This window comes from Nerophis lumbriciformis, linkage group LG10, assembly GCF_033978685.3.
Source record: "Nerophis lumbriciformis linkage group LG10, RoL_Nlum_v2.1, whole genome shotgun sequence".
In the NCBI taxonomy this organism is placed as follows: domain Eukaryota; kingdom Metazoa; phylum Chordata; class Actinopteri; order Syngnathiformes; family Syngnathidae; genus Nerophis; species Nerophis lumbriciformis.
In genome coordinates, this window is record NC_084557.2 from 18,678,064 (window position 1) to 18,704,767 (window position 26,704).

Below are 26,704 nucleotides of genomic sequence, written 5' to 3' on the forward strand. Positions count from 1 at the left end.
CATGATGTTGTGCACCAGTCGAGGAAAATAAGCAAACTACATAAATAACATCCTGTAATTTGATTTTGATAATATTTTTTTTATCTTGATAGATTGAAAATTAACACGAATGAGTTGACTGATGAACGTTTTCACATAATTTATTCAGAAAGTATAAATAACGACAAATAAAGATAGAATGCTATTAACCGCAACATGTAAGTGTAAAAAACCCCAACAACATTATGATTTGTACAATTTCAGAATGTGCTTGTTCTATTTTTAAACAAAGAAAACAATCTGAAGTTGTATTTATTTTTAAGTTATCGTGCCGTGATCTTACCAGTCCGGCCCACTTGGGAGTAGATTTTTCTCCATGTGGCCCCCGATCTAAAATGAGTTTGATACCCCTGCCTTAAAGGGTAATGATGATCATCTTTGTATTTACAATTACTGCATCCATTTAAGTCTCGACAGAATCTAAAATATGAATACAGCAACGTTTCATCCTGCTAGACAAGCAACAACTGTTCTGTAATGATAATTTGCTTTTTTATCAAACGATAAGTAAGTACATTATAGGTGGCTATGCACTCCTTAACAGCAACATGCACTGATATAGTTGTTCTTTGATTCCAAAGTTCAAAGGAATGGAATTATACTCAGGCGTTGAAGTTTCCTTCTCAGCATAACAGTCGTTGAAACACTCCAGTTCTGTGGACTCGTGCACTGGTGTTTTATTTTTTGTTTGACAGACTGAAAGGTACGAGCGGAAAGTATATCTCTCCTGCCTTCACAGCGTCACACTTTTCCATGCATCAGCCCAAACAGACCGTTAATGATGACGATATCATCATGTTTTTCAATACTGCAGCAAAGTACACACAATACTTGCAGAGCATGCACACATACACAAACACCTAAACACGGGGACAGGACAGAACATTTCCTCCTTTTAAATTCATGCCTCCAAAATGTGGCTGGCTTTGACGCTCCTCTGCTGGGCCTTGAGTGAACTCTGCAGAGGAAAAGGCACACAAAACTAAAGAGTGACAAACACCCACGTGACAGTCCTGGACTGTTCTGGAGACTGCAGCTCGTAGAACACTGATAAATATCCACACTTTAGAGGAGGAATAGGTACCTTTTACATTTGAATTGATACGGTACCAATTCCCGGTGCCTGGGAATCAATACCGTTACTCAAGGGTACCAATTTTCTGTACTCTTGTGTGTGTTTATGTGCTAATAAATTTTAATTTGTTTACCATTTAACAGTGAGCTGATAATGATAACCTGCTCAGTGACCTTGTGGTTAGAGTGTCCGCCCTGAGAGCGATTGGTCGTGAGTTCAAACCCCGGCCGAGTCATACCAAAGACTATACAAAATGGGACCCATTGCTTGGCACTCAGCATCAAGGGTTGGAATTGGGGGTTAAATCACCAAAATGATTCCCGGGCGCGGCCACCGCTGGTACTCACTACTCCCCTCACCTCCCAGGGGGTGATCAAGGGTGATGGGTGAAATGCAGAGGATAATTTCACCACACCTGTGTGTGTGTGTGACAATCATTGGTACTTTTATAACTTTTTATAACAGTTGTTTTTTGTAGTTTTCTTACACACATCAAGTATTATAATGTAGTCTTTGCAATTAAGCTGAAAGTCACATTTTTTGTTGCGCCCTAAACATTTTTTTACACTGTAAGTATTTTATTCATTACACACCACCTTTTCAAGTGTTGAGATCACCACGTGCAAATCACTAATGCTAATCCGTAGCGTGTGTATGACAAATCCAATGTATATTAGCATTGAGCCGGCACATTTTGAAAAGTAGAGCTTTATTTTAACTTTGAGCATTTTCTATCAGGCATACTTGCTTTATTGGCATTAAAAGTTGTAACATTACCCAGAGGCAGTCCGAATGAGTCTGTTTTGAGCAGGCCGAGTCGTCAATCGGACGGGACGTCACATTCAACAAAGGTATTATTGAAATTTAGCAATGTTTATAAACATATAATATATATACTAATATAATATATCAGTATATATTATATACTGTATATCCATCCATCCATCCATCCATCCATCCATCCATCTTCTTCCGCTTATCCGAGGTCGGGTCGCGGGGGCAGCAGCCTAAGCAGGGAAGCCCAGACTTCCCTCTCCACGGCCACTTCGTCCAGCTCCTCCCGGGGGATCCCGAGGCGTTCCCAGGCCAGCCGGGAGACATAGTCTTCCCAACGTGTCCTGGGTCTTCCCCATGGCCTCCTACCGGTTGGACGTGCCCTAAACACCTCCCTAGGGAGGCGTTCGGGTGGCATCCTGACTAGATGCCCGAACCACCTCATCTGGCTCCTCTCGATGTGGAGGAGCAGCGGCTTTACTTTGAGCTCCCCCCGGATGGCAGAGTTTCTCACCCTATCTCTAAGGGAGAGCCCCGCCACCCGGCGGAGGAAACTCATTTCGGCCGCTTGTACACGTGATCTTGTCCTTTCGGTCATAATCCAAAGCTCATGACCATTGGTGAGGATGGGAATGTAGATCGACCGGTAAAGTGAGAGCTTTGCCTTCCGGCTCAGCTCCTTCTTCACCACAACGGATCGATACAGCGTCCGCATTACTGAAGACGCCGCACCGATCCGCCTGTCGATCTCACGATCCACTCTTCCCTCACTCGTGAACAAGACTCCTAGGTACTTGAACTCCTCCACTTGGGGCAGGGTCTCCTCCCCAACCCGGAGATGGCATTCCACCCTTTTCCGGGCAAGAACCATGCACTCGGACTTGGAGGTGCTGATTCTCATCCCAGTCGCTTCACACTCGGCTGCGAACCGATCCAGTGAGAGCTGAAGATCCTGGCCAGATGAAGCCATCAGGATCACATCATCTGCAAAAAGCAGAGACCTAATCCTGCAGCCACCAAACCGGATCCCCTTAATGCCTTGACTGCGCCTAGAAATTATCTCCATAAAAGTTATGAACAGAATCGGTGACAAAGAGCAGCCGTGGCGGAGTCCAACCCTCACTGGAAACGTGTCCGACTTACTGCCGGCAATGCGGACCAAGCTCTGACACTGATCGTACAGGGAGTGGACCGCCACAGTCAGACAGTCCGATACCCCATACTCTCTGAGCACTCTCCACAGGACTTCCCGAGGGACACGGTCAAATGCCTTCTCCAAGTCCACAAAGCACATGTAGACTGGTTGGGCAAACTCCCATGCACCCTCAAGCACCCTGCCGGGAGTATAGAGCTGGTCCACAGTTCCACGACCAGGACGATACTGTATATATAATACTGTATGTAAATATTACATAGGTTATATTTTATATTGCTACTATGGTACATTTTGAGTCGACTATATACCTGCGTTATACTTTTCATCCTTACCCTTTCCATGTGTCCTGGGCATGACGTTAAAGTGCATCCGGCACTGGAGGCTCCTCTATGGGGTCTTGGGCCACTAGGAGGTTAACCCCTTTACTACTGTTACCCCAGGTGGCCCTTGGCAAAGGCCTCGTACTTGAACTGCCCCCTAGCCAGGGATACGGTGAAGGCGGAGCAGGCGGAAGACGGTTTATTTAAGAACTACCACAACGGCTGCGATGGCGGAAGAAGGCTGCAGCATAAAAGGGTCCCTAGTCGTCTTGGAGTCCATGCCACTGGACCCTGACCCGAATCTGTCAAGGATGGTGTGGTGACTATCTGTGCACCAGTCTCCCCACGTAAAACAAAGGCACGCACAGGCATCCTCCATAAAGGGATACCCCCCTACCAGGAGGATCGTCGTACTCGTTCGAGTGACCGCCAAAGATTTACAAACCCCGTTTTCCATATGAGTTGGGAAATTGTGTTATCTATAAATATAAACGGAATACAATGATTTGCAAAACCTTTTCAACCCATATTCAATTGAATGCACTACAAAGACAAGATATTTGATGTAAAAACTCATAAACTTTATTTTTTTTTTGCAAATAATAATTAACTTAGAATTTCATGGCTGCAACACGTGCCAAAGTAGTTGGGAAAGGGCATGTTCATCTCTGTGTTACATCATCTTTTCTTTTAACAACACTCAATAAACGATTGGGAACTAAGGAAACTAATTGTTGAAGCTTTGAAAGTGGAATTCTTTACCATTCTTGTTTTATGTAGAGCTTCAGTCGTTCAACAGTCCGGGGTCTCCGCTGTCGTATTTTACGCTTCATAATGCGCCACGCATTTTCGATGGGAGACAGGTCTGGACTGCAGGCGGGCCAGGAAAGTACCCGCGCTCTTTTTTTATGAAGCCACGCTGTTGTAACACGTGCTGCATGTGGCTTGGCATTGTCTTGCTGAAATAAGCAGGGGCGTCCATGAAAAAGACGGCGCTTAGATGGCTGCATATGTTGTTCCAAAACCTGTATGTACCTTTCATCATTAATGGTGCCTTCACAGATGTGTGAGTTACCCATGCCTTGGGCACTAATGCACCCCCATACCATCACAGATGCTGGCTTTTGAACTTTGCGTCGATAGCAGTCTGGATGGTTCGCTTCCCCTTTGGTCCGGATGACACGATGTCGAATATTTCCAAAAACAATTTGAAATGTGGACTCGTCAGGCCACAGAACACTTTTCCACTTTACATCCAGCGACCAACTGTAGTTACTGACAGTGGTTTTCTGAAGTGTTCCTGAGCCCATGTGGTGATATCCTTTAGAGATTGACGTCGGTTTTTGATACAGTGTTGTCTGAGGGATCGAAGGTCACGGTCATTCAATGTTGGTTTCCGGCCATGCCGCTTACGTGGAGTGATTTGTCCAGATTCTCTGAACCTTTTGATGATATTATGGACCGTAGATGTTGAAATCCCTAAATTTCTTGCAATTGCACTTTGAGAAACGTTGTTCTTAAACTGTTTGACTATTTGCTCACGCAGTTGTGGACAAAGGGGTGTACCTCGCCCCATCCTTTCTTGTGAAAGACTGAGCATTTTTTGGGAAGCTGTTTTTATACCCAATCATGGCACCCACCTGTTCCCAATTAGCCTGCACACCTGTGGGATGTTCCAAATAAGTGTTTGATGAGCATTCCTCAACTTTATCAGTATTTATTGCCACCTTTCCCAACTTCTTTGTCACGTGTTGCTGGCATCAAATTCTAAAGTTAATGATTACTTGCAAAAAAATTTTTTTTTAGCAGTTTGAACATCAAATATGATGTCTTTGTAGCATATCCAATTGAATATGGGTTGAAAATGATTTGCAAATCATTGTATTCCGTTTATATTTACATCTAACACAATTTCCCAACTCATATGGAAACGGGGTTTGTATGATGATGACCCTGTCCATCCTTTGTAACTGAACTACTGTGTGGAACAATTTCCCTTGTGGATCAATAAAGTTTGTCTAAGTCTAAGTCTAAGTTTAATTCACGTGAATAGATACCCAATAGTACTGACGGAACTCGGTCGGTGCCTATAAAAATACAGAATTTGGTACCCATCATTAGTACCCTGCAGTCTGCAGCAGTATTGGTTGTAAAGTAACCTTTAATCTTTTTCTCAAGGAATAATTATGGAGGATTTTATGATTGCAACAACTTTCAACATATATCAATTCTTTCCTGCTCTTCAAAATCCATACAAATTCCCAGAGGAAGCATGTTTTCACAGGATTATTTGTAAAAAAAAACAACTACTTGTCAAAGGCAAATTTGCAAAGAGGCCCTTGCTTTTATAAGAAGGACAGATAGAAAGGAGGCAGCTCGATGCATCTGCAGAGTGACTGCTGACTCTTCACTGGCGATAAAACGCTCGATGTCCTGTCCAGATTGTTGAGGAATGTTAGCGAGCAGCTCAGTGATCCATAATGTTCTTTTTTTCCACATGACAAAACTATCTGGACTCTTCACAACACATTCAAAGTATTTCATCAGAGGACTACTGCCTGTCGGGGGATTATTAAAAAGAATAAATCCAAGTTCTGCAGGCTATGTGCGGAAATCTGAACCAGCATGTGAGAAACTGATGCAGGCTTCTGAGATGAGTGTGTGCCTAAGAAGGCGTATGCATGTCACGTTGAAAAGGAATAAAGTCATAATGAGAAAAAAGTCAGACTATGAAGAAAAAAAGCTGTAATTTTACAAAAATAATTTAATAAAAAAACACTCATAATATTAAATGGAATAATTAGGGCTGTATAAGTTAATGCTTTAACTCATGCGATTAATCACAGAACATTATCGCTATAATTATATATAAATTCTAATTAATTGTATAATTTACTTATACATGCACCTTTCCTTTTTTATTTATTTTTATTTTTATTTTTATTTATTTTGGGTCCTGTCCAGCTTCTCAGGCAAATCATATAGTTGATGTAGATGCCCATATCGGCTGTACAAATTTACTTTACAAAAGACAAGAGTGGGATACTTCTCTTGTTGCCTTATTTGCATTTGACTTTAATAAATGTATTTATATTATCATTTGGTGCAGCCGGGCCAGAGCAGGAGGGGATAGAAAGAGAAAAAAAGGAAGACAGAGGGGGAAATTGCAGGGACAAGAGGGAGATAAGACACAAAACCAACCATAGCAAACACAACAATAACAACAACAACAACAACAATAGAGCAACATCAGCAAATAGGATATGTACAAATATGATGGTAAAAGTGATGGCAAAGAAGCAGTCAGTGAAATAAATAATACAGAAATGACAATAGCATTATTACACTACAAATGGAGCAGTACAAATACCAATAGAAATAGCACTATTGATAATGAATAATACCAATAATTTACCTCTATTATCAACAATACAGTTGTTCAAATGCAACAATACATATATGTAATCATAACTAGAGATACAAAAGAAAGCAGATAAATGGAGGGGGAGAAAGAGAAGCCAGCTATATTAACCTTGTAGATTGTTATAGTAACAATAGGTTAAGCTTTGTCAGTGATGCACCTTTACCTAAACAACAAACGGTTACCTGGAAGGCACTACGGGTTGTTGTACTTTCAGTCATCATCTTACATTCAAGTAAGATATGTTCCTAACATTCTGACAATGAAATTTAATTTGTGTCAAAATATATATATATATATTTTTAAAGTTAATTTAAATTATAAATGCAATTAAGTTGCAAGTAACTGAGATAATCACCATTAATCAAAATACAAAGTGTGATTAATTTGATTAAGAATAATTTTAAAATATATATATTCCATCCATTTTCTACCGCTTGTCCCTTTCCAGGTCACGGGGGTGCTGGAGCCTATCCCAGCTGTACACGGGCACAACCTGGACGAGTTCACCTCATCGCAGGGCCAGCACAGATAAACAGACAACATTCACACTCTAGGGACAATTTAGTGTTGCCAATCAACCTATCCCCAGGTGCATGTCTTTGGAGGTGGGAGGAAGCCGGAGTACCCGGAGAGAACCCAGGCAGTCACAGGGAGAACATGCAAACTCCACACAGAAATACCCCGAGCTCAGGAATCGAACCCAGGACCTTCTTATTGTGAAGCACTATCCACCATGCTGCCCCCAAATCAATATTCAAATCATTATTTTGACCTATTGTAGGGTAACTGCGCTTTTGGACTTTTTGCTTATCATTCCTGATCCCTATGTGAGACAAGAACACATGTGTCTTTCTCTTTTTATGTATTCCAAATAGGGAATACAATGCTAGCAAGAATCAGCAAACAAAAACATTGCCAATTGTTTCAGTCCAACTAAAGACTGTTTGTTTCCTTTGAGCTTTTAAATTTCATATTTGCAAATAAGAATTTGTTTAGGTTCATTTCTATGAAACAGGTCCAAAGTTATAATAGGGGTCCTTGAAAATTATTCTATCCGGTAAGGCAGGCCTAGGCAATTATTTTGACTTGGGGGCCAAATTTAGAGGAAAATTTTTTTTTTTCTGGGGGCCGGTATATCTGATTATTAGGAACACTAATACAAAAACTCACAGTAATGGTGAATGCTAAAAACGTTATGACAGACCGCCTTAAAAAATGGAATGGGGTGCGGGGGCTGGCCTCGCCGCGCTCTCCGGGGTTGGGGGGTGGGCTCGTGGGGGCCCGGTTGCCGGTGGGGCGGGGGCGGTCTTCCCGTCCGGTTGCGGGGAGTCTCTGGGTCCCTCGGGCGGGGCGTCTCGCCTTTCTGCCCGTGTGGGGTGTGGTCTCTCGCTGGCTTGGGGTCTGGCTGTCCCCTGCTTTTCTCGTGCCCTGTCCTCTGCCGGGTGCGTCTGTCTGCGGCCTGCTGCTGGCCCTTGTGGGCGGTACGGTGGGCTGGGCTCTGGGGTTCCTGTCGCTGGCCGGCTTGGCTGCGTGGGGGTGGTGGTCCCTGGTTCCCTGGGCACCACGCCTCCTGTTTGTGGGTTGGGCTCTCGGGGGTGATGGGGCCGTGCTCTGGCTCCCACGCACTCTGGGAGTCGAATGTATTGTACATGCAAATTCACATATGCTCACATACGTACATAGGTACCTACGCTCCCACATACATACACAAATACAGTACATATTTACCTACCTAATGTTCGTACATCCACACGCACATTCATACTGTACATATACATTCACTGTACAAACACATATACACATTCTGTACATATACATTCATTGTACAAACACATATACACATTCTGTACATATACAAGTACATATGCATACTTACACTCATGCACATAATCACGTTTCATCAAACATATATTAACGTTGTTGCCCTAGGGTAAACTGGGTGTAACACATGGCACACTGACAAAGCTTAACCTATTGTGACTATAACAATCTACAAGGTTAATGTAGGTTGCTTCTCTTTCTCCCCCTCCATTTTTCTGCATTCTTTCGTATCTCAAGTTATCATTACGTATATGTATTGTTGCATTTAAACAACTGTATTGTTGATAATAAAGGTAAATTATTGGTATTGTTCATTATCAATAGCGCTATTTCTATTGGTATTTGTATTGATCCATTTGTAGTGTAATAATGCTCATTGTCATTTCTGTATTATTTTTTATTTTTCGCTAACTGCTTATTTGCTATTACTTTTACCATCATATTTGTACATGTCCTATTTGCTGATGTTGCTCTATTGTTGTTGTTGTTGTTTGCTGTTGTTGTTTTTGTCTCTCTGTCTAATCCCCCTCTTGTCCCCACAATTTCCCCCTCTGTCTTCCTTTTTTTTCTCTTTCTATCCCCTCCTGCTCTGGCCCGGCTGCACTAAATGATAATATAAATACATTTAATAAAGTCAAATACAAATAAGGCAACAAGAGAAGTATCCTACACTTCTCTTTTGTAAAGTAAATCTGAACAGCCGACATGGGCATCTACATCAACTATATGATTTGCCTGAGAAGCTGGACAGGACACACAAAAAAAAAAAAAAAAAAAAAAATGGAATGGAATTTTAAATTTTTCTATGAACGATAAAACATTGAATGTTGACAAAATATGAACGTCACACCCCCTCTCGATCGACACATTTTACAATCAAGCTACAGGCAACAAAAATGCAGCGAAATGTGAACGCAAAGGGTAAAATAAAAAATAAAAACGCACCTACAATCTGATATATCTGATATATCACTAAGCTTTAGCACTTTGTTTGTAAAAATATCTTTCCACGTTTGTCCCTGACACCTGCATTTCAGGGATGGTCGCTCTGGAAACACTCTGTGGAAACGCCACCCACCCACCCACACTGTTTGGTGCCTGCTGTAACTTATATTACCATAGTAACTAGTATATCATGCAAAAGTGCAGATTCCAACCATTGAAATACTTTGTTTCGTTAATCTTAAAGATCTAAAAAAGTTATTTGGTAATGTCCATCTGGCCAGATTGAAAAGCTCAACGGGCCACATGTGGCCCCCGGGCCTTAATTTACCCAGGTCTGCTATACGGGTTCTTAGTGTAAAGCAGGGGGTGTCAAACTAAATCGTAAAGGGGGCCAAAATGCAATCACACTTTAGCACGACGTGATTATTTAACTCCCACGCCCATTCATGCGATGTATAAAACACACAGACGATTAAAAAAACAATCCAGTTGTTTTTATCTGGACATCGTGTAAGTGAGAGTGTGCGCAGATAAAGACACAGAGGTGTTAGTCATTTGTGGTTACTTTCTCTGGCTTGAAAAAAATGTGTATAGGAGAGTGAATGTATTTTTATGTGGATAGACCAGGGGTGTCAAACTCATCTTAGATCGGGGGCCACATGGAGAGAAATCTACTCCCAAGTGGGCCGGACTGGTAAAATCAAGGCACGATAACTTAAAAATAAAGATATTTCAGATTGTTTTCTTTGTTTAAAAATAGAACAAGCACATTCTGAAAATGTACAAATCATAATGTTTTTTGGTTGTTTTTTTTACAATTACCTGTTGCGGTAAATAGTGTATATACTTTATTTGTCATTATTTATATTTTCTGAATAAATGATGTGATAATGTTCAACAGTCAACTCATTGGTGTTAATTTTCAATCTATCAAGATAAAAAAATTATATCAAAATCAAATTACAGGATGTTAGTAATGTAGTTTGATCATTTTCCTCGACTGTCATGTGGTTTATTTTGTACATATATAGCAGTGTTTTTCAACCTTTTTTGAGCCAAGGCACATTTTTTGCGTTGAAAAAATCCGAAGGCACACCACCAGTAGAAATCATTAAAAAATGAAACTAAGTAGCCGATATTGACAGTAAAAAGTAATTGTCGCAATTGTTGGATATGACTTTAAAGCATAACCAAGCATGCATCACTATAGCTCTTGTCTCAAAGTAGGTGTACTGTCACCACCTGTCACATCACACCCTGACTTATTTGGACTTTTTTGCTGTTTTCCTGTGTGTAGTGTTCTACTTCTTGTCTTGCACTCCTATTTTGGTGGCTTTTTCTCTTTTTTTGGTATTTTCCTGCAGCAGTTTCATGTCTTCCTTTGAGCGATGTTTCCCACATCTACTTTGTTTTAGCAATCAAGAATATTTCAGTTGTTTTTATTCGTCTTTGTGGGGACATTGTTGATTGTCATGTCATGTTCGGATGTACTTTGTGGACGTCCAGCATTCTGTTTTTGTTTACTTTGTAGCCAGTTCAGTTTTAGTTTTGTTCTGCATAGCCTTCCCTAAGCTTCAATGCCTTTTCTTAGGGGCACTCACCTTTTGTTTATTTTTGGTTTAAGCATTTGACACTTTTTTACCTGCACACTGCCTTCTGCTATTTCCGACATACAAAGCAATTAGCCTGCTGCCACCTACTGATATGGAAGAGTATTACACGGTTACTCTGCCGAGCTCTGGACAGCACCGACACTCAACAACAACACATCATTTGCAGACTATAATTACTGGTTTGCAATACATATTTTTAACCCAAATAGATGAAATTAGATAATCTCCCACGGCACACCAGACTGTATCTCACGGCACACTAGTGTGCCACGGCACAGTGGTTGAAAAACACTGATATATAGCATCATCTACAAAGATGCAAAGAATTGCTATTGCGACATCCAGTGGACACATTTAGAACAGCAGTTTTTTTCATTCAAACATTTTAGGTCATTTTTTATACTTAACAAACTCATCCCGCGGGCCGGATAAAACCTGTTCGCGGGCCTGATCCGGCCCTCGGGCCTTACGTTTGACACCCCTGGGGGTAAACATTTTTTTAATCAACTTGCATCGATTGCCTTTTTTTTCAACACTGATGTGGAGGAAATGAGCATTTTTGAAAATATCCGCATTCATGTTCATTGGTTCATGAGTTCATAAGTTCAAGAGTTCTATTCTCCAAAAGTTGGAGAGTCTGTAAATGCTTCTTGACTGGTGGGCGCGGAGAAAACAGAGGTGGGATACTGTTTGAGGAAGGCGCTTTGTGTGCATCCTGAGACAGCTGTGGTCATGGATTACCGGGGCCTCCATCGAATCAGGGGCCCTCGATTTTGCAATCATTAGTGTCCATAACTGTTAATCACCGAGAGCTCAGCTTCGTGTACGCTCTCTCTGTCGGCTGTGTTGTTTTGTCCTACCGCTCTAAGCGGGGCGCGAACCCAGGTCGCCGGTGTGAGAGGCGAGCGTGCTGACTACTTAGCTAAAAGCACAGACAATCTCCCGGGTCGCCAGCACTGTTCTTGAAGATGGCCTCTGTTGCACTGACACAGACGTGTATGTGCCCTAAGGAGATTTATTTATGAACAACATTTGTTTTAAAATGGATGACATTTTTGCATTGTTGTTGTTCTGCTGAGTAAAATCTCGGGGCGGGGAGGTGTTGAGGTTTGGTATTCATTAAAAACGAGGCAGGTGTTTTATTTAACGAGTATATATCATAGTCCCATCTTAAAACTCATTTGTATACTCTAGCCTTTAAATAGCCCCCCTGTTAGACCAGTTGATCTGCCGTTTCTTTTCTTTTCTCCTCTGCTCCCCTTTTCCTTGAGGGGGGGGGGCACAGGTCCGGTGGCCATGGATGAAGTGCTGGCTGTCCAGAGTCGGGACCCGGGGTGGACCGCTCGCCTGTGCATCGGCTGGGAACATCTCTGCGCTGCTGACCCGTCTCCGCTCGGGATGGTGTCCTGCTGGCCCCACTATGGACTGGACTCTTACTATTATGTTGGATCCACTATGGACTGGACTCTCACAATATTATGTCAGACCCACTCGACATCCATTGCTTTCGGTCTCCCCTAGAGGGGGGGGGGTTACCCACATATGCGGTCCTCTCCAAGGTTTCTCATAGTCATTCACATCGACGTCCCACTGGGGTGAGTTTTTCCTTGCCCTTATGTGGGCTTTGTACCGAGGATGTCGTTGTGGCTTGTGCAGCCCTTTAAGACACTTGTGATTTAGGGCTATATAAATAAAGATTGATTGATTGATTGATTGATTAGATACTTTTGGCAACTGTAACATTACAGACAAAGCACAAACAATGATATCTGTACATAATTACAGAATTCTTTGGCGTACCACACTTTTAGAATCATTGGTGTAGAGTTTATGAATACCGTATTTTCCGGACTTTATGTCAGGGCCCGGGCGCATGCCAATGCGCATTCATCAATGAATGCGTAACTCGGGACACGCCCACGGCCGCTGTTCTCCTGCACGCGTCACTCCGGCGGCAGCAAGCAGCTGCAAGCAATCAGCACTCAGCGAACCTGTGGTTGATGATCTCCCTGGGCTTCTTAAGCCAGTGCAGACCTGCGTTCCGGGCCAGAACGTAACCATCCGTCCGTGTACCGTAAGCAGACTAATATGAGGGGCCGTTAGGGACATTATTCAGAATTACCTCTTACATACACTACTGGGGCCGTTAGGGACATTATTCAGAATTACCTCTTACATACACTACTGAAATGCTCTCACACAAACAACTGAAATCTTTTTCTTTTATACACACTACTGAAACACTCTTATATACACTACTGAAATGCTCTTATATACACTACTGAAATGCTCTCACATAAACAACTGAAATGTTTTTCTTTTATACACACTACTGAAACACTCTTATAAACACAACTGAAATGCTCTTACATACACTACTGAAATGCTCTTATAAATACTACTGAAACACTCTTATAAACACTACTGAAACACTCTTACATACACTACTGAAACACTCTTATAAACACTACTGAAATGCTCTTACATACACTACTGAAACACTCTTATAAACACTACTGAAATGCTCTTACATACACTACTGAAACACTCTTATAAACACTACTGAAATGCTCTTACATACACTACTGAAACACTCTTATAAACACTACTGAAACACTCTTATAAACACTACTGAAACACTCTTATAAACACTACTGAAACATTCTTACATACACTACTGAAACACTTTTATAAACACTACTGAAACACTCTTACATACACTACTGAAACACTCTTATAAACACTACTGAAACACTCTTATAAACACTACTGAAACATTCTTACATACACGACTGAAACACTCTTATAAACACTACTGAAATGTTTTTGTCTCACGCACACACACACACACACACACACACACACACACACACGTATGGAATTATTTTTCACTAGTATGTATAAACGGATTTCACCTGTGTGTGTGTGTGCTTTTTACACGTCCGTGTGAGAGACAACAATTTCAGTAGTATGTGTGCAAAGATTTCAGTTATGTGTATGAGCGCATCTTACCAGTGTGTATGCAAGCATTTTACCAGTGTGTGTAAGAGCATCTTAGTAGTGTGTGTGAGCGATGTTGCATTCCGGTTCCGGTCACCAATAATCCCCGCCCCTTTTCAGACAAGTTTTTTTTGTTGTTGTTGTTTTTTTTAAAGCCAAGTTGTTGACAAAATGTCTGCCGACAAGTAGCTTAACCGAGGCGGGAGCTCCACTTCATAATTTGAGGGCTTCAGCGGAGAATATAAGAACACTTTCAATGCAACAAGGATCGGGCTGGCGCCGTGGGTCGCCCCTGCAGGACGCGGCACCTGAGCGGCCACACAGGTGTCTTTCTCCTCCCGACAGCCAAGCAGCCTGGAGCAAATGTTACCTTGCGAGTTTACACTGCAGCATCATCAAGTGCAACGTTTCAGTTCATGGACATCGAAGCAAGAGGAGGAAAAGGTAATTAGACATTATTTATTTCTAAATGATTGTAGAATCACACGAAATGTAAGGCGACATATGGCATTGTAGTGCGCTACAATGGTAACATGTCGAAATGTGAGTCACGTCGTGGTACGTCAGTAGCTAATCAAATACTAATGATAATGGATTACATTTATTTAGCGCTTTTCTATCGACTAGATAAGGGGTCCCCAAACTACGGCCCGCGGGCCGGTTACGGCCCGCCAAAGTCCAACATCCGGCCCGCTGGAAAAAAATATTTTGTATTATAATTTTCAATCTGTCTTTTCTAATCCATATTTTGGTGTCCCCTAGCCGCTCAGGCTAATCATATTGTCTAAAAATGCATTTCCCTGTATGACTTATATCGTCTTAGCTGTTTTCATGTGATCTGATTGTTACATTCTTATTTCAGAGTCAACAAAGACGGAATAAACAGCCTCTGGATTCATGGAACTTCTCTGCACACAAATATATTAATTGGAACATTCAATAAATTTCACATAGAAACATTGTGATTATTATTTTCAACAGTGTGTTGAAAACAACCTTTTTTGGCTCAGAAAGGTTCCTTATGCCTTATTATTCATATGCTTTCAATACTTGTCGGTGTGTAATTCCAGACAGATGTAAACATTAATGAGACAACAATGAACATTTTTCAATTTGATGGCAACTATGGAATAGACACTTTCACTTCAATTCTGCACTTTATTCAGTGAACATGGGAATTATAAGGTTTGTTAAAATGTTTTCTTCACTTGTGCAGTGTATTCTGCAAATTAACATTTTGTTCAACCATTTTGTAAAAACTAAATAAATAAGGAACCTGTTATACAGACCTGTATGAGGTTGCCCACTTTATTATTGCAAATATCAAAATAACACTGCGATACGTTTGTGCTGTGAACATTTATGTTTCTACCGTTGAGGTTTTTAAGTTATTTTAAAATACATGTTCTGACTAGTAATGTCATCCAGCCCCCATTATCACACACACTTTGTCAAAATCTCCCCAAACGTTTGTGATACACAATGTTTTTGTTTGTGATTATTGTATTTAGGTTTGGGGCTAGGTGTAAATATTAACACATTAACTTAAACTATAATTTTGGACCCAAAAAATATTCAGCACAAACAATTGGGACAAGTTTGGGAAGATTTTGAGGAGGTGGGGGGGCTGGATGACATCACCAGTCAGAAAATCTATTTTGGAATAACAACAAACTTAACAGCACAAACACTTTTTTTTTAGAGCACAAACCAATGGCCGTGTTGTTTTAATATTTGCAATGGTAAGGGGTTTGTGCAATAAACTTAAGCCAGGTGTCATACAAGGCATATGTTCAGCTTATTTGTTTACATTTTAGCTGTCAAGGCGGACGGACAAGTATATGTTAAAAGACAGTTTGGCAAGAATATAAAATGTGCCGTCAAAATAAATGTAAACATCCATGCCCATCCATCCATCCATTTTCTACCGCTTATTCCCTTCGGGGTCGCGGGGGGCGCTGGAGCCTATCTCAGCTACAATCGGGCGGAAGGCGGGATACACCCTGGACAAGTCTCCACCTCATCGCAGTAAACATCCATGCATCCATCCATTTTCTATCGCTTGTCCCTTTTTTGGGGTCGTGGGAGGTGCTGGAGCGTATCTCAGCTGCATTGGGGCGGAAGGCACTACACCCTGGACAAGTCACCACCTCATCGCAGAAAGACAGACAACATTCACACTCACATTCACACACTAGGGCCAATTTAGTGTTGCCAATCAACCTATCCCCAGGTGCATGTCTTTGGAGGTGGGAGGAAGCCGGAGTACCCGGAGGGAACCCACGCAGTCACGGGGAGAACATGCAAACTCCACACAGAAAAGATCCCGAGCCTGGGACTGAACCCAGGACTACCGTATTTTTCGGAGTATAAGTCGCACCGGCGTGGCGCGGTTGGGAGAGTGGCCGTGCCAGCAACCTGAGGGTTCCTGGTTCAATCCCCACCTTCTATCAACCTTGTCACGTCCGTTGTGTCCTTGAGCAAGACACTTCACCCTTGCTCCTGATGGGTTGTGGTTAGGGCCTTGCATGGCAGCTCTCACTATCAGTGTGTGAATGTGTGTGTGAATGGGTTAATGTGGAAATAGTGTCAAAGCGCTTTGAGTACCTTGAAGGTAGAAAAGCGCTATACAAGTATAACCCATTTACCATTTACCGGCCAGAAATGCATAATAAAGAAGGAAAAAAACATATAAGTCGCATTTTTTGGGCACATTTATTTGATAAAAGCCAACAGCAAGAATAGACATTTGAAAGGCAATTTAAAATAAATCAAGAATAGTGAACAACAGGCTGAATAAGTGTACGTTATATGAGGCATAAATAACCAACTGGTATGTTAACGTAACATATTATGGTTAGAGTCATTCAAATAACTATAACATATAGAACATGCTATACAATCTGTCACTCCTAATTGCTAAATCCCATGAAATTTTATACGTCTAGTCTCTTGCGTGAATGAGCTAAATAATATTATTTGATATTTTACGGTAATGTGTTAATCATTTCACACATAAGTCGCCCCTGAGTATAAGTCGCACCCCTGGCCAAACTATGAAAAAAACTGCAATTTATAATCCGAAAAATACAGTACAACATGTGTCTGGGCCGGTACGCTGTTTGTATGGTGAAAAAGCGGATGCGTCGACAGGTTGTAGAGGACGCTAAAAGCAGTGCCATGACGGCACGCCCTTAATATTGTTGTCCGGGTGAAAATCGGGAGAAATTCGGTAGAATGGTTGCCCCGGGAGATTTTCGGGAGGGGCACTGTAGTGTTATTTTGATATTTGCAATAATAAAGTGGGCAACCTCATACAGGTCTGTATAACAGGTTCCTTATTTACTTAGTTTTTACAAAATGGTTAAACAAAATGTTAATTTGCAGAATACACTGCACAAGTGAAGAAAACATTTTAACAAACCTTATAATTCCCATGTTCACTGAATAAAGTGCAGAATTGAAGTGAAAGTGTCTATTCCATAGTTGCCATCAAATTGAAAAATGTTCATTGTTGTCTCATTAATGTTTACATCTGTCTGGAATTACACACCGACAAGTATTGAAAGCATATGAATAATAAGGCATAAGGAACCTTTCTGAGCCAAAAAAGGTTGTTTTCAACACACTGTTGAAAATAATAATCACAATGTTTCTATGTGAAATTTATTGAATGTTCCAATTAATATATTTGTGTGCAGAGAAGTTCCATGAATCCAGAGGCTGTTTATTCCGTCTTTGTTGACTCTGAAATAAGAATGTAACAATCAGATCACATGAAAACAGCTAAGACGATATAAGTCATACAGGGAAATGCATTTTTAGACAATATGATTAGCCTGAGCGGCTAGGGGACACCAAAATATGGATTAGAAAAGACAGATTGAAAATTATAATACAAAATATTTTTTTCCAGCGGGCCGGATGTTGGACTTTGGCGGGCCGTAACCGGCCCGCGGGCCGTAGTTTGGGGACCCCTTATCTAGTCGATAGAAAAGCGCTAAATAAATGTAATCCATTATCATTAGTATTTGATTAGCTACTGACGTACCACGACGTGACTCACATTTCGACATGTTACCATTGTAGCGCACTACAATGCCATATGTCGCCTTACATTTCGTGTGATTCTACAATCATTTAGAAATAAATAATGTCTAATTACCTTTTCCTCCTCTTGCTTCGATGTCCATGAACTGAAACGTTGCACTTGATGATGCTGCAGTGTAAACTCGCAAGGTAACATTTGCTCCAGGCTGCTTGGCTGTCGGGAGGAGAAAGACACCTGTGTGGCCGCTCAGGTGCCGCGTCCTGCAGGGGCGACCCACGGCGCCAGCCCGATCCTTGTTGCATTGAAAGTGTTCTTATATTCTCCGCTGAAGCCCTCAAATTATGAAGTGGAGCTCCCGCCTCGGTTAAGCTACTTGTCGGCAGACATTTTGTCAACAACTTGGCTTTAAAAAAAACAACAACAACAAAAAAAACTTGTCTGAAAAGGGGCGGGGATTATTGGTGACCGGAACCGGAATGCAACATCGCTCACACACACTACTAAGATGCTCTTACACACACTGGTGAAATGCTTGCATACACACTGGTAAGATGCGCTCATACACATAACTGAAATCTTTGCACACATACTACTGAAATTGTTGTCTCTCACACGGACGTGTAAAAAGCACACACACACACAGGTGAAATCCGTTTATACATACTAGTGAAAAATAATTCCATACGTGTGTGTGTGTGTGTGTGTGTGTGTGTGTGTGTGTGTGTGTGTGTGTGTGTGTGTGTGTGTGTGTGTGTGTGTGTGTGTGTGTGTGTGTGTGCGTGAGACAAAAACATTTCAGTAGTGTTTATAAGAGTGTTTCAGTCGTGTATGTAAGAATGTTTCAGTAGTGTTTATAAGAGTGTTTCAGTAGTGTTTATAAGAGTGTTTCAGTAGTGTATGTAAGAGTGTTTCAGTAGTGTTTATAAGAGTGTTTCAGTAGTGTATGTAAGAATGTTTCAGTAGTGTTTATAAGAGTGTTTCAGTAGTGTTTATAAGAGTGTTTCAGTAGTGTTTATAAGAGTGTTTCAGTAGTTTATGTAAGAGCATTTCAGTAGTGTTTATAAGAGTGTTTCAGTAGTGTATGTAAGAGCATTTCAGTAGTGTTTATAAGAGTGTTTCAGTAGTGTATGTAAGAGCATTTCAGTAGTGTTTATAAGAGTGTTTCAGTAGTGTATGTAAGAGTGTTTCAGTAGTGTTTATAAGAGTGTTTCAGTAGTATTTATAAGAGCATTTCAGTAGTGTATGTAAGAGCATTTCAGTTGTGTTTATAAAAGTGTTTCAGTAGTGTGTATAAAAGAAAAACATTTCAGTTGTTTATGTGAGAGCATTTCAGTAGTGTATGTAAGAGCATTTCAGTAGTGTATATAAGAGTGTTTCAGTAGTGTGTATAAAAGAAAAAGATTTCAGTTGTTTGTGTGAGAGCATTTCAGTAGTGTATGTAAGAGGTAATTCTGAATAATGTCCCTAACGGCCCCTCATAGACTAACCCTGCTATATGCACACTTTGCTCTCTGTGTTTTTCTTCCCCGTGTTATTGGTTGTCTCATGTCCTCCTTGTCGATCCTACTGTAGACCTCCGTTCCCACGTTGACGTGCTGTGTGTCTCGTCATTCCTTCTTCCCCTGCTTCCACCTACTGATATGCCGAGCTCTAGACAGTACAGACATTCGACAATGGCACATTTGCGGATTATAATTATTGTTTTGCAAAAAATATTTTTAACCCAATTAGGTGAAATTACAATATCTCCCACGGCACACCAGACAATACCTCACGGTACATTAGTGTACCGCGGCACAGTGGTTGAAAAGCACTGGTGTAGACCACAAGGAAGTTTTTTAAATGTAGAAAAACGTCATGATCCGTGGTCCGGATCATGTTTTGTATTTTCTGTTAGAAATACTTGACTTTCAGTGAATACTAGCTATATATATATATATATATATATATATATATATACATATATATATATATATATATATATATATATATATATATATAAGAAATACTTGAATTTCAGTGTTCATTTATTTACACATATACACACACATAACACTCATCTATTCAATGTTGAGTTAAGGGTTGAATTGTCCATCCTTGTTCTATTCTCTGTCACTATTTTTCTAACCATGCTGAACACCCTCTCTAATGATGCATTGCTGTGTGGCACGCACAAAAGTGCTTTCATCAAATGCAGTAGAGTCTGGAATCTTCCATCACTCCCTAGCATGGCCCAAAACCGGTCAATCTTTGCTTCCTGAGGAAGATCTTCACTGCCAAGCACTTGGTAGTCCACTACTTCTTCCCAGAGGCTATCCAGGTCCAATCGCAGCTGTGGCTTGGAACTTACAAGCGTATTTCTTCATCTTACTCGTCGTCGGCGTCGCCACGGCTGTATCTTTCTCGTTCTTCTGCTTCGTCTCCTTGTTGTGTGCGCAGTTGTGCACTCCACTCTCTAAAAGCCGTAGATGATAATGTCACATATGCATGTACAGTAGATAGCAGTATTGTCCTGTTTAAGAGTGTCACAACATTGCTGTTTACGGCAGACAAACTGCTTTACGGTAGACGAAAACGTGACTGCTGTTGTTTTGTGTTGTTGCCGCGCTGGGAGGACGTTAATGAAACTGCCTAACAATAAACCCACATAAGAAACCAAGAACTCGCCCTCGATCATTCTACAGTTATAACGTGATTGGGCAGGCACGCTGTTCATATTGTGGGAAAGCGGACGTGAAAACAGGCTCACTCAGGTCCGCATGGAGCTGGAGGGGGCGTGGCCTCCAGCTCCGCCTGAATTTCGGGAGATTTTCGGGAGAAAATTGGTCCCGGGAGGTTTTTGGGAGAGGCGCTGAATTTCGGGAGTCTCCCAGAAAATCCTGGAGGGTTGGCAAGTATGCTAATCAGAGGCATTATTTAAGCTTGCCTTTGCCATTCAGTTGGCCTGGCGTCATTGTTTGCTTCATGCAACCTGTCAACGTAAGTTTTGCTTGTCTCCTAGCCAATGCTAAGTGGTAGCCTTGTCTACGTAAGTTTTGCTGATTTCTAGTGCATGCTAAATGGTAGCTTAGTTTCGAGTGCGATCAGCACATTATTCCTTTTGCTTGTTTTCTGTTTTTGGTACTTTGCGTTATTTTTGAGAATAAATCATGTTCTTACCTGCACGCTTTGTCCAGAGTGGTCCGTCTGCATCCCAGTAAGCTGCGAAAACCCTGTCGTGACAGAAAAAAATCATAATATGAACCTTTTAAGTAAATGTAACGGAGTAAATTTAGCAAGTTACTATGCACAAGCAACTGGAAATCGTAATAAACAACGACAAATACTAACAAAATACACGTAACTTCAACAACTATTTACAAAAATGCTGCAAAGCATGTTGGGAAACAGCCCAGCGACACTACAATATGTTCTGACCCTGATTTTCCACTTGTGCTGAGTATGTTGGTAAAAAAGTATGCCTAAGAGGAAGCTGCTGGCATTCATTGCTTTGTAATAATTAGTGCTTACAGAGGGTGAGACCCAAACAAGGGAGTCAGCATCTTCGTGTAAACACAACAACAACACACATGTGCACACACACATCATCATGATAGTGAACAGACAAGTCCGCTGACCAGGCAGCTCGCTTGCTCTGCCGCGTTCTTTGAGCAGCTGGACGTGTGCCGTCATTAGCCAACCTGGCATGGATTCATTAGGGCCCACTAGCCTGATTTAGATTATAATTATAATATTGCAAACTTTGACTTATTTGTTCCCCTGTAGTCATCATGGTTAGGGGGGAAAAAAATGCTCACCCATCAAAAAAAAAATGTTGTACTGATGTTTCAAAAACTAACAACTAATCAATGGAGAGAATGCAACTCTATTTGTAAATATAATCTGTACCTTAAATTAGGAATGTCAAATTTGTTTTCAATGAGGGCCAAATCGCAGTTATGTCTGACCACAGAGGGCCACTTGTAAATATATGATTTTTTTAAAGTAAGTATTCGGCTCATGATATTGCATTATTGCCTAAGCATTTGATTATTCACTTCTTTTACGTTCGCTTAAAAAAACTAAATAGATTTTAGTGTAAAAAAAAAAAACCTTGCTCAGTTACCAGAATTTTATCGTAAAAGTTGCAATGTTTTTTTTCTGGCATATTACTTGAAATGGAATGGAAAAACAGTACCACTCTTTTTTACAGTCAAATCTATGATTTGTTGATTTGATAGTGTATTACTGTAAACATAAACAGTACCAAAGTAGTTTTTTTAGTAAAAAAAAATTGCCAATTTTCAGGACTTATGCAGATCCCAAATACAGATCAGCAGGTACCAGAAGATAAGAAGAGTCTCTTTTGCATGATATTGCGAAACAAAACGCCAGATAATATGTCTTACCTTATACACACATCACAATAATACTCGTATGTTGAAGCACAGTACAATCCATCAAGCGGTGCGGCTTCATAGCTTACCAAAGTCGTACTTAAAACATTTTGATAGATTTTTGAGCGCCGTGTGTAATGTTCTATATTTTCAAAGGAACATATACAATTTTGGTGTTGTTTACTTGAGTCATACTGCAGTCTACATGTATCTCTTGTGTGTGACTGCCATCATATTGCAGTCTACACGTATCTCTTATGTGTGACTGCCATCTACTGGTCACACTTATCATTTCACCATTTTATAGTGTATTACTGTAAACACAAACAGTAGCAAAGTTGTTTTTTTAGTAAAAAAAAACCCAACTGCCAGCTAAGTTGCCAATTTTCAGGATTTATGCAAATCCCAAATACAGATCAGCAGGTAAGAAGAGTCTCTTTTGCAGAATTTTACCGTAAAGTCTATTGTCATTTATTACAGTGCACAATTTGATAACTTGCTTTGAAATCATAAGTCAAGCCGATATTCAAGTTCTTCTTTTTATTTAAAAAAAAAAACATGATAACGTTTTGTTGCATTATTAGATAATATTACATTCAAAAAGACATGTATATAAAGATAAGCACGGAGTCCATGTATTTTTTGAATGTCAAAATGAAAAGAACAAATATTTAGTGAGAAAATATTATTTATTAAAGTATATTAGTGGTCAGAGTGTCCGCCCTGAGATCGGTAGGTTGTGAGTTCAAACCCCGGCCGAGTCATACCAAAGACTATAAAAATGGGACCCATTACCTCCCTGGTTGGCACTCAGCATTAAGGGTTGGAATTGGGGGTTAAATCACCAAAAATGATTCCCGGGCTGCTCACTGCTCCCCCACCTCCCAGGGGGTGATCGGTCAAATGCAGAGAATAATTTCGCCTCACCTAGTGTGTGTGTGACTATCATTGGTACTTTAACTTTAACTTTATATTATTACCATTTCGCGGGCAATATAAAATAATGTGGCGGGCCAGATCTGGCCCCCGGGCCTTTAGTTTGACACCTGTGCCTTAAATAATTGGATTGAGTTAAGAATGTTGCAGGTAGCCTCTGCAATACACTACCGTCGGATATCGTCTTCTGTACTTTTTTATAGCCCGGGTTTAAAATCGATGCTTTTACTGCATATATCAAGGAATTGTTATAAACTGTATGTTTGTTCAGTCCAGAGTGTGCATATGTATCACCATTTGCCACATTTAGATTGTCATACACACTGACAAGGTATATGTGTCCCTTTTATATCGCAAATGGATTGGCAGATATACGTGATTTATACCCACACGTGGAAAAGGCCAATCTGTCGTATGCCATCATTTATCTTTATTTTTTTTCCACATATCCACATATGGCCCTAAGCAGAATGCCATCCATCTATCCATTTTCTACCACAGATAGACAACATTCACACTCACAGTCACACACTAGGGCCAATTTAGTGTTGCCAATCAACCTATCCCCAGGTGCATGTTGTTGGAGGCGGGAGGAAGCCGGAATACCCGGAGGGAACCCACGCAGTCACGGGGAGAACATGCAAACTCCACACAACCCAGGACCTTCGTATTGTGAGGCACACGCACTAATCCCTGTGCAAAAGTGCTGCCCCTAAGCAGAATGTTGCTTAGATTAATTGTTTAATGAGTGTAACTAATCAAATCTGATCAAATCTGGACCGCATGTTCTGCCCGGAACTTTAAACATGTGGACACAAAGCAATGAAGCACACATGGGAGTCGTGGATTTTTACTAATGTACACATGTTAAAAGTACAATTTTAATGTTGATGTTACGTATGTTTAACAAAAAAAGAATTAAGGTTATGGCAAGCAGAATTTTTTGGTTTGAACTATTTTCCTTAAAATACACATTGAGGCTATAAAGTGTGTTTCATCCGAGTATTCAAACAAACTAATCAATAGATTACTTGATTGCTGAAATAACGGATAGCTGCAGACCTAATTTTTATACTATTTGACTCAAACTTGTATTTAATACAATCCATTGTTTGGACGAACATGAATTAATGATTTATTTTTTTATTTTTTTCTTACTTCTCCGGCCCGGCTACCTCCTGCTCCGGCCCGGCTGCACCAAATGATAATATAAATACATTTAATAAAGTCAAATACAAATAAAGCAACAAGAGAAGTATCCTACACTTCTCTTTTGTAAAGTAAATCTGAACAGCCGATATGGGCATCTACATCAACTATATGATTTGCCTGAGAAGTTGGACAGGACAAAAAATAACAAAAACAAAAAAAAACAACAACATTAATTTATGGCTAGGACAGCGCACAACTTTCCAGTCTTTCGCCCTTGACTTTTCAGTCCCTCTGGCGTGTCGTCTTTTTGGTAATGTTCCGTGTTCGTCTGTTCATCAGCAACTCCAACTCCAACCTCGTGTGTCGGCCCGGCTGCGGCTGATAAGCATGGCAGGTGATTGGATGATCATACCCAGCTGGGTAATCCAATCACTTGCCAGCTGCGCTTCGAGGCCGGTCCATACACACACCATTCCTGCAGGAGGTGCGCTGACCACGCCTCCCTCCACACAGAGGTACTCACTTTTTTAACCAACAAAGAAGCAGAGCAAAACGTTGATAAGGTGGCAGATATATATTTGCAAGGGCATTTTCAAGAAGGATATTTAAAGAGTGACTTGATCTTGTGAGACGAGGTCGGCAGACCCCGGAAACGAGTTAAGCTGTCCTGGCGGTGAAATGGTTTGCCTGCCACTTCCACTCGAATCAACCAACTACGAGCGGTACCAATGGCTTATATGGCATCAAATGGCCATTACAAATTGTGAGTTCAAACATATTTTTTCACATTGAATCTGTTTTTTACAATTATTTTGGTTTTGACAGTACCACCTCCGATGCGGGTTTATTGATTTTTAAATGCGCCAAAAAATTGCCCGTTTTGTACACTAGTGACACATTGAGGTGATTCAATGCACAGTAGTGTGCAAGTACGCAGCCTCGCTCATCCATGCAGACTGGACACTGGCCGAGGGTTGCTGGGCGGCCGAGGGTGGAGTCGGCTCTCTTGGTGGCTTTGTTGGGTCTGCTTCTGTCTCTGGCCATGCTCCCCCCACCCCAGCAGACGATGGCCTGGAACACCGCAGAGGCCACCACAGTGTATATGTTGTTTTTGTTGTTGTTGTTGTTTTACTTTTGTGGCTGTGTGTAGAAGTGGATGGTTGAATCAGCTCTGCTCTTTTAATGTCTTCAAAGGGGAACATTATCACCAGACCTATGTAAGCGTCAATATATACCTTGATGTTGCAGAAAAAAGACCATATATTTTTTTAACCGATTTCCAAACTCTAAATGGGTGAATTTTGGCGAATCAAACGCCTTTCTAATATTCGCTCTCGAAGCGATGACGTCACAACGTGGCGTCACATCGGGAAGCAATCCGCCATTTTCTCAAACACCGAGTCGAATCAGCTCTGTTATTTTCCGTTTTTTCGACTGTTTTCCGTACCTTGGAGACATCATGCCTCGTTGGTGTGTTGTCGGAGGGTGTAACAACACGAACAGGGATGGATTCAAGTTGCACCAGTGGCCCAAAGATGCGAAAGTGGCAAGAAATTGGACGTTTGTTCCGCACACTTTACCGACGAAAGCTATGCTACGACAGAGATGGCAAGAATGTGTGGATATCCTGCGACACTCAAAGCAGATGCATTTCCAACGATAAAGTCAAAGAAATCTGCCGCCAGACCCCCATTGAATCTGCCGGAGTGTGTGAGCAATTCAGGGACAAAGGACCTCGCTAGCACGACAAGCAATGGCGGCAGTTTGTTCCCGCAGACGAGCGAGCTAAACCCCCTATCGACCCTAGCTTCCCTGGCCTGCTGACATCAACTCCAAAACTGGACAGATCAGCTTTCAGGAAAAGAGCGCGGATGAGGGTATGTCTACAGAATATATTAATTGATTAAAATTGGGCTGTCTGCACTCTCAAAGTGCATGTTGTTGCCAAATGTATTTCATATGCTGTAAACCTAGTTCATAGTTGTTAGTTTCCTTTAATGCCAAACAAACACATACCAATCG